Source organism: Saimiri boliviensis, chromosome 3 (genome assembly GCF_048565385.1).
Source record: "Saimiri boliviensis isolate mSaiBol1 chromosome 3, mSaiBol1.pri, whole genome shotgun sequence".
NCBI lineage: Eukaryota > Metazoa > Chordata > Mammalia > Primates > Cebidae > Saimiri > Saimiri boliviensis.
This window is the reverse complement of record NC_133451.1, coordinates 87290178-87296959: the sequence shown is the minus strand read 5'-3', so window position 1 is coordinate 87296959 and position 6782 is coordinate 87290178. Positions and strand designations below refer to the sequence as shown.

Genomic DNA, 6782 nt, shown 5'->3' with positions numbered 1-6782 from the left:
ATAGAATGTGTATTCTGTGGTTGTTGGATGAAATGTTCTGTACATACCTGTTAAGTCCATTTATTCCAAGGCATAGTTTAAGTCCATTGTTTCTTTGTTGACTTTCTGTCTTGATGGTCTGTCTAGTGCTCTCAGTGGAGTATTAAAGCCCCTCAATATTATTATGTTTCTGTCGATTTTCTTAGGTCCATTAGTAATTCTTTTACAAATTTGGGAGCTCCAGAGTTAGGTGCATATATGTTTAGCATTGCGATGTTTTCCTGTTGGGCAAGGCCTTTTACCATTATATAATGTCCCTCTTTGTCTTTTAACAACTGTTGCTTTAGAATTGGTTTTGTGTGATACAAGAATAGCTACCCCTGCTTGCTCTTGGTGTCCATTTGCATGAAATGCCTTTTCCACCCCTTTACTTTAAGTTTAAGTGAGTCCTTATGTGTTAGGTGAGTTTCCTGAAGGCAGCAGATGGTTGGTTGGTGAGTTCTTATCCATTCTGCAGTTCTGCATCTTTTAAGTGGAGCATTTAGGCCATTTAAATTTAATGTTAGTATTGAGATGCAAGGCACCATTGCACTCATCATGTTATTTGTTTGCCTGGGTATCTTGTTTTTTTGTTTTGCTTTTTTTTTTTTTTTTTTTTTTTTCCAGATGGAGTCTCACTCTATTGCCCAGGCTGGAGTGCAATGGTATGATTTTGGCTAATTGCAACCTCCATCTCCCAGGTTCAAGTGATTCTCCTGTCTTAATCTCCTGAGTAGCTGGGACTACCGGTGTGCACCACCATGCCCAGATGATTTTTGTATTTTTAGTAGAGACAGGGTTTCACAATGTTGCAGGATGGTCTCAATCTCTTGACCTTGTGATCCACCTGCCTTGGCCTCCCAAAGTGCTGGGATTACAGGCGTGAGCCACCACACCCGGCCTGTTTTTGCTTTTTAAATTGTATTTTTGTTTTATAGGTCCTGTGAGATTTATGCTTTAAAAAGGTTCTGTTTTGATGTGTTTCCAGGATTTGTTTCAAGATTTAGAACTCCTTTTAGCAGTTCTTTTAGTGATGGTTTGGTAGTGGTGAATTCTCTCAGCATTCGTTTGTCTGAAAAAGATTGTATCTTTCCTTCATATATGATGCTTAATTTCACTGGATACAAAATTCTTGGCTAATAATGGTTTTGTTCGTGGAGGCTGAAGATAGGGCCCCAATCCCTTCTAGCTTGTAGAAGTTCTGCTGATAAATCTGCTATTAATTTGGCAGGTTTTCCTTTATAGGTTACCAGGTATTTTTGTCTTACAGCTCCTAAGATTCTTTGCTTTTTCTTAACTTTAGATAACCTGATGACAATGTGCCTAGGCAATGATCTTTTTGTGGTGAATTTCCTAGGTTTTCTTTATGCATCTTGTATTTGGCTGTCTAGGTGTCTAGCAAGACCAGGAGTTTTCCTCAATTATTCTCCCAAATATGTTTTCCAAACTTTTAGATTTCTCTTCTTCCTCAGGAATGCTAATTATTCTTAGGTTTGGTTGTTTAACATAATCCCAGACTTCTTGGAGGCTTTGTTCATGTTTGCTTATTATTTTTGTCTTTGTTGGATTGGGTGAATTCAAAGACCTTGTCTTCAAAGACCTTGTCAAATATGAATATTGATTTGTATTTATTTTGCTACCAATCACAAACTACAGCTCTGAATTTATTTCTCCTATTTGTTCAATTCTACTGCTGAGACGTTCCAGAGCATTTTGCATTTCTATGAGTGTGTCCAGTGTTTCCTGAAGTTTTGATTTTTTTTTTGAGACAGATTCTCACACTGTCCCCCAGGCTAGAGTGCACTGCAACCTCCGCCTCCTGGGTTCAAGCAATTCTTCTGCCTCAGCCTCCCGAGTAGCTGGGATTACAGGCATGTGCCACATCACCTGGTTAATTTTTGTATTTTTGGTAGAGATGGGCTTTTGCCATGTTGACCAGGCTGGTCTGGAACCCCTGACCTCAGGTGATCTGTCCACCTCAGTCTCCCAAAGTGTTAGGATGACAGGGGTGAGCCGCTGCACCCAGGCTGTTTTTTCTTTATGCTATCTATTTCCTTGAATATTTCTCCCTTTGCTTCTTGAGCTGTTTTTTGGATTTCCTTGCATTAGGCTTCATCTTTCTCTGTTACCTCCCTGATTAGCTTAATAACTAACTTCTGAATTCTTTTCCCGGTAAATCAGGGATTTCTTCTTGGTTTGGAACCACTGCTGGTGAGCTAGTGTGATTTTTAGCAGGTGTTAAAGAGCCTTGTTTTATCACATGACCAGAGTTGGCTTTCTGGTTCCTTCTCATTCGGGTATGCTGTGTCAGAGGGATGGTACAGGGCTGAAGGCTGTTGTTCAGATTCTTTTGTCCCATGGGGTGTTCCCTTGATGTAGTACTCTCCCCCTTTCCCTATGGATTTGGCTTCCTGTAAGCCAAGCTGCAGTGATTGTTATCTTTCTTCTGGGTCTAGCCACCCAGCAAGTCTACCTGGCTCCAGGCTGGTACTGGGGGTTGTTTGCACATAGTCCTGTGATGTGAATTGTCTTTCAGCTGTGGATACCAGCATAGTGTTTGGCATGTCTCCTGGGTCCTGCAGAAGTCCACTTCCTTCAGAGGGTCTGTGGATTCTCTTGGAATTCCCGGTTTTTTCTTGCAGTAGTTCTGTAGTAAAGTTCACAGTGCGAGTCTCTGCACACTGCTCTGTCTGTGTGAGTCAGAGCTGCAATCTAGTCCTGCCTCCCATTCGTTGTGATAATCCTGAAGCTTTTGTTTTAAATTAAAAAAGTAATTACTTAGTTTACTTTTAAAACAGAGATGGAGTTTTGCCATGTTGCTCAGGCTGGTCTTGAACTCCTGAGCTCAAGTAATCTGCCCCTCTTGGCCTCCTAAAGTACTAGGATTACAGGCATGAGCCACTGCATCGGGCCAAGAATCAAAGTTTTTTTTTTTTTTTTTTCCAGGAGCACGTGCACTTTATTGAACCACTGTAGAAAAGTGTGTGAGGGTAAAGGGTTGATACAGGAAGGGCTGGGGGCAGGGCGAGGGATGGAAGCTGGATACCAGGGAGACAGGTCACGGGCAGAGCCCCTGGCCCGGGTGATTCCTCTGTATCTACCGATAGGCTTGCAGAATCAGGATTGGGATGATGATCATCAGAATGGTCATGATGATGCCCAGAATCAGGGCCCAGATGTTCAGGCACTTGGCGGTGGAGGCGTAGGCCTGGGCCCCGGTCAGGTCGCCAACCATCTTCCTGTCCCTAGACTTCACGGAGTAGGCGAACGCTATGAAGCCCAGGCAGCAGGAGTTCATGAAGAGGGTGTTGAACAGGGACCAGACGACATGGTCGGGCACGGAGGCCTCGCTTCGGATGTGGATCACGGTGGATGTCGGGGGTGCAGGGTTGTGGGGCACCCCCAGCGCAGCCACCTCATGCTCCTCCTTCAGCATCTCATAGTTTGGGGGACGGTCGGTGCTGGCGGGAGTGAAGAAGGTTTGGACAGTGTGGTTCATGGTGTCCGGGAAGACCTGCTGTGGTGGGGTTGCTGGGATGCTTCTCAAGAATCAAAGTTTTTAATGGCTCACAATGAAGACTTGGAGCTAATAATACTAAATAAAACTATAAGTATAACTGCATGGTCCAAAGAGTTGTAAGTGAAGGTGTCTGATAAATATTGATTTATATTTATTTTGCTACGAATCACAAACTACAGGACAGAATAACTAAGGTAATGTCCCAAACAAAAGCATTTTATGGTTTTATAAAGATTAAGCTTTGGATGCTGTGCAGCCACATGGTTATAATATGCTTTTGTTATCTATATCTACATCTATATCATCTGTTATTGAGCATGACAGGCAAACTATAAATGATTGGAATTTCCAAACCATGGCTGTTTCATAAATATTTTTGGAAGAAATGAAGGTCCTAAGTATGTATGTCTGGAGAGGGACAGAAAAAAAATTAAAATAATTTCTAGTGTTGGAGGTATGTGTATATTTTCTTTACTTCATTTTCTTTTCTCTTTGCATTTTTAGGTTGTTAATTACCATGAATTCATACTTCATCTTTTCTGCTAGTGTAACAGCTTTTTAATATTCTAAACACAAATTTTTGGAAATGCTTATTAGCACTGCTCTTCCTCCAAATGCCTTATATTTATGTTTCATATTACAGTTTGCAAATTATGTTTTGCCCTTTGATTTTAACAAATTCTATTGATACAAGCAGGTGATATTAGTTCTATTTTACAATAAGAAGACAGAGTCAGAAATGTTAAATGACCTGTCTAGTCCTTTATAACTAGAGATAAACTTTCAAATTTCTGCCTCTCAATTTTTTTTCTAATAACAATGTAAGGCAGCATTTATATCAATTCAATTGTCATGATATTTCTAATATTTCTGTATAATTTTCTAAGTATTCATAATTGAGCATAATATAGATGAAAATATATTTTTATATTTTGTGACTTTTTATGTAATTGGAAAATAGCAGAAATATTTGTGCAAGGTTTTTCTCTTTTTTTTTTTTTTTTTTTTTTTGAGACAGAGTGTCGCTCTTGTTACCCAGGCTGGAGTGCAATGGCGCGATCTCGGCTCACCGCAACCTCCGCCTCCTGGGTTCAGGTAGTTCTCCTGAACTACCTGAATAGTGCCACCATGCCCAGCTACTTTTTTGTATTTTTAGTAGAGACGGGGTTTCACCATGTTGACCAGTATGGTCTCGATCTCTCGACCTCGTGATCCACCCGCCTCGGCCTCCCAAAGTGCTGGGATTACAAGCTTGAGCCACCGCGCCCGGCCGCAAGGTTTTTCTTAAGTCAGGAATAAAATGTCTTTAGTCAAGGCATTTCTTTAAAATTGAAGTTTATTTATTTCCTGTGTCGAGCACTTCCTTACTATATATACAAGATGGTATGCTAAGATGTAGACACATACCACACACACACACACACACACACACACACGAATGTAATGTATCACACAGTCCCTCTGTTTTCTTACCTCAAAAGCTAGTCTGTTACCACATCAAGAAGAGGTAGGTGGGTGGTTTCCAAAGTGAGCATCAGAGGAATCTGATTTAGAAAGAGGTTCTAGAAAAGGATATCCAGTAAGCAATCAACAACATTAGACAATTTAGGTTGAGGTGACAGGCATGTGGGAGAGCATAGTGACAGAGGATTTCCAATGTGCGAAGAGTGCCGTGTTGGAGAGTCAGCATTAGGCAATACTCACACAGGTCCCAGCAGGCACTGACTAATGAGGACTGAAGTGAGATCATGCACCCAGCACAGTCTGACTTTGTATAGCACTCATGAAATGTTAGTCTTGTTCTTTTCAATTTAATGGGAAGAACAATGCACATTACACATAATGTCATTGAAAATTATGACATGAAAATATCCTCAGTGATATTTTAAAAATTAAACTATAGAAATCCAAAGAGATTGTTTTTAGCCAGAGTGATCAAGGAAAGCCTCATGGAAGATGAAGTGACTTCTGTGTAAGTCAATTCATTTCCAATTCAAGTTTCTCTTTGGCAAAATAAAATATTTCGATCATGTGGGGCCTAAGGACAGAGATGGATTTCAGGTCTTGTAGTAGAATCGATAGTAATAACTAATGTGGACCACAAATCCAAGCCTGTGAATTCAGTGGGTACATTGGAAAATTCTGATGTCTAAAGCAATTAATTTTATGTCCACTTCAAATACAATTCCTAAACAAACAAACAAAGAAACAAAAGATACGTGGATCAACCAAAGTTTGCCAATAGGTGCTCAGATACCTTTTATAAAATAGGAGTGAAAGTAAAATAAATACCTAAGAATAATTATACTTGATAATTATATAATTATAAACCAAAAGGATATCTTATTACCCTATACTGCCTGCTTTTTTGTATAGCCTATCAATACATAATTTACCTCTATTTTAAGTATAGTTTGATGAGTTTGGGCAACTATATACTCAAGTAACCACTGATACAATAAAAATGTAGAATATTTCCATCATATGCAAGAGTTCCCTGTCCTCACTCTCAGACCCAGGCAAACATGGATTGACTTTCTGTCCACTAGAGGTTGACCTTTTCTAGAGTTTCATAGAAATGGAATCATATGGTATACACTTCTTTTGGTCTGGGTTTTTTCCCTTAGCATAAAGTTTTTGAGGTTCATCCATGTTGTCATGTATAACAATAGTTTGTTCTTTCTTATTGCCAGATAGTAATTTATTGTATAATATACCATAATTTTTGTTCATCTATTTGCCAGTTGATGAATACACAGGTTGTTTCCCTTTTCTGGATATTGTTGATAATGCTGCTATGAACATTCATGTAGTCCTTTGTGAGGACGTGCTTTCATGTCTCTTGGGTAGATGCCTAGAAATGGAATTTCTAGGTTGCATTGTAAATGTTATGTTTAACTTTTAAAGAATCTGCCAAACTGGTTTCCAAATTGACTGTTACCATTTTGCATTCTCATAGGCACCGTGTTGGGGTTCCAGTTGTTCCACTTCCTAATCAAGACTTCGTAAGTCTTTTAAACTATAATCATTGTAGTGGGTGTTTGTAGTTTAAATGTACATTTCTTTAGTGACTACTGATGTTGATAACCTTCTCTCGCACTTATTGGACATTTGTATTTTCTTTCATAAAATGCCTATTCCGATTAACCACCCACTTAAAAAACTGAGTTGTTCGTCCTATTATTGAGTGGTTTATATAACTATTATTGAGTTGTTTATATAACAGAGCATATAAAGAATTTTA

General features: G+C 39.4%; 1 pseudogene; it reads right to left on the bottom strand.

Annotated features, from left to right (window-relative positions):
• Positions 1–2942: 2942 nt before the first annotated feature.
• On the bottom strand, positions 2943–3556 carry LOC104651646 (interferon-induced transmembrane protein 3 pseudogene; annotated as a pseudogene).
• Positions 3557–6782: the final 3226 nt, after the last annotated feature.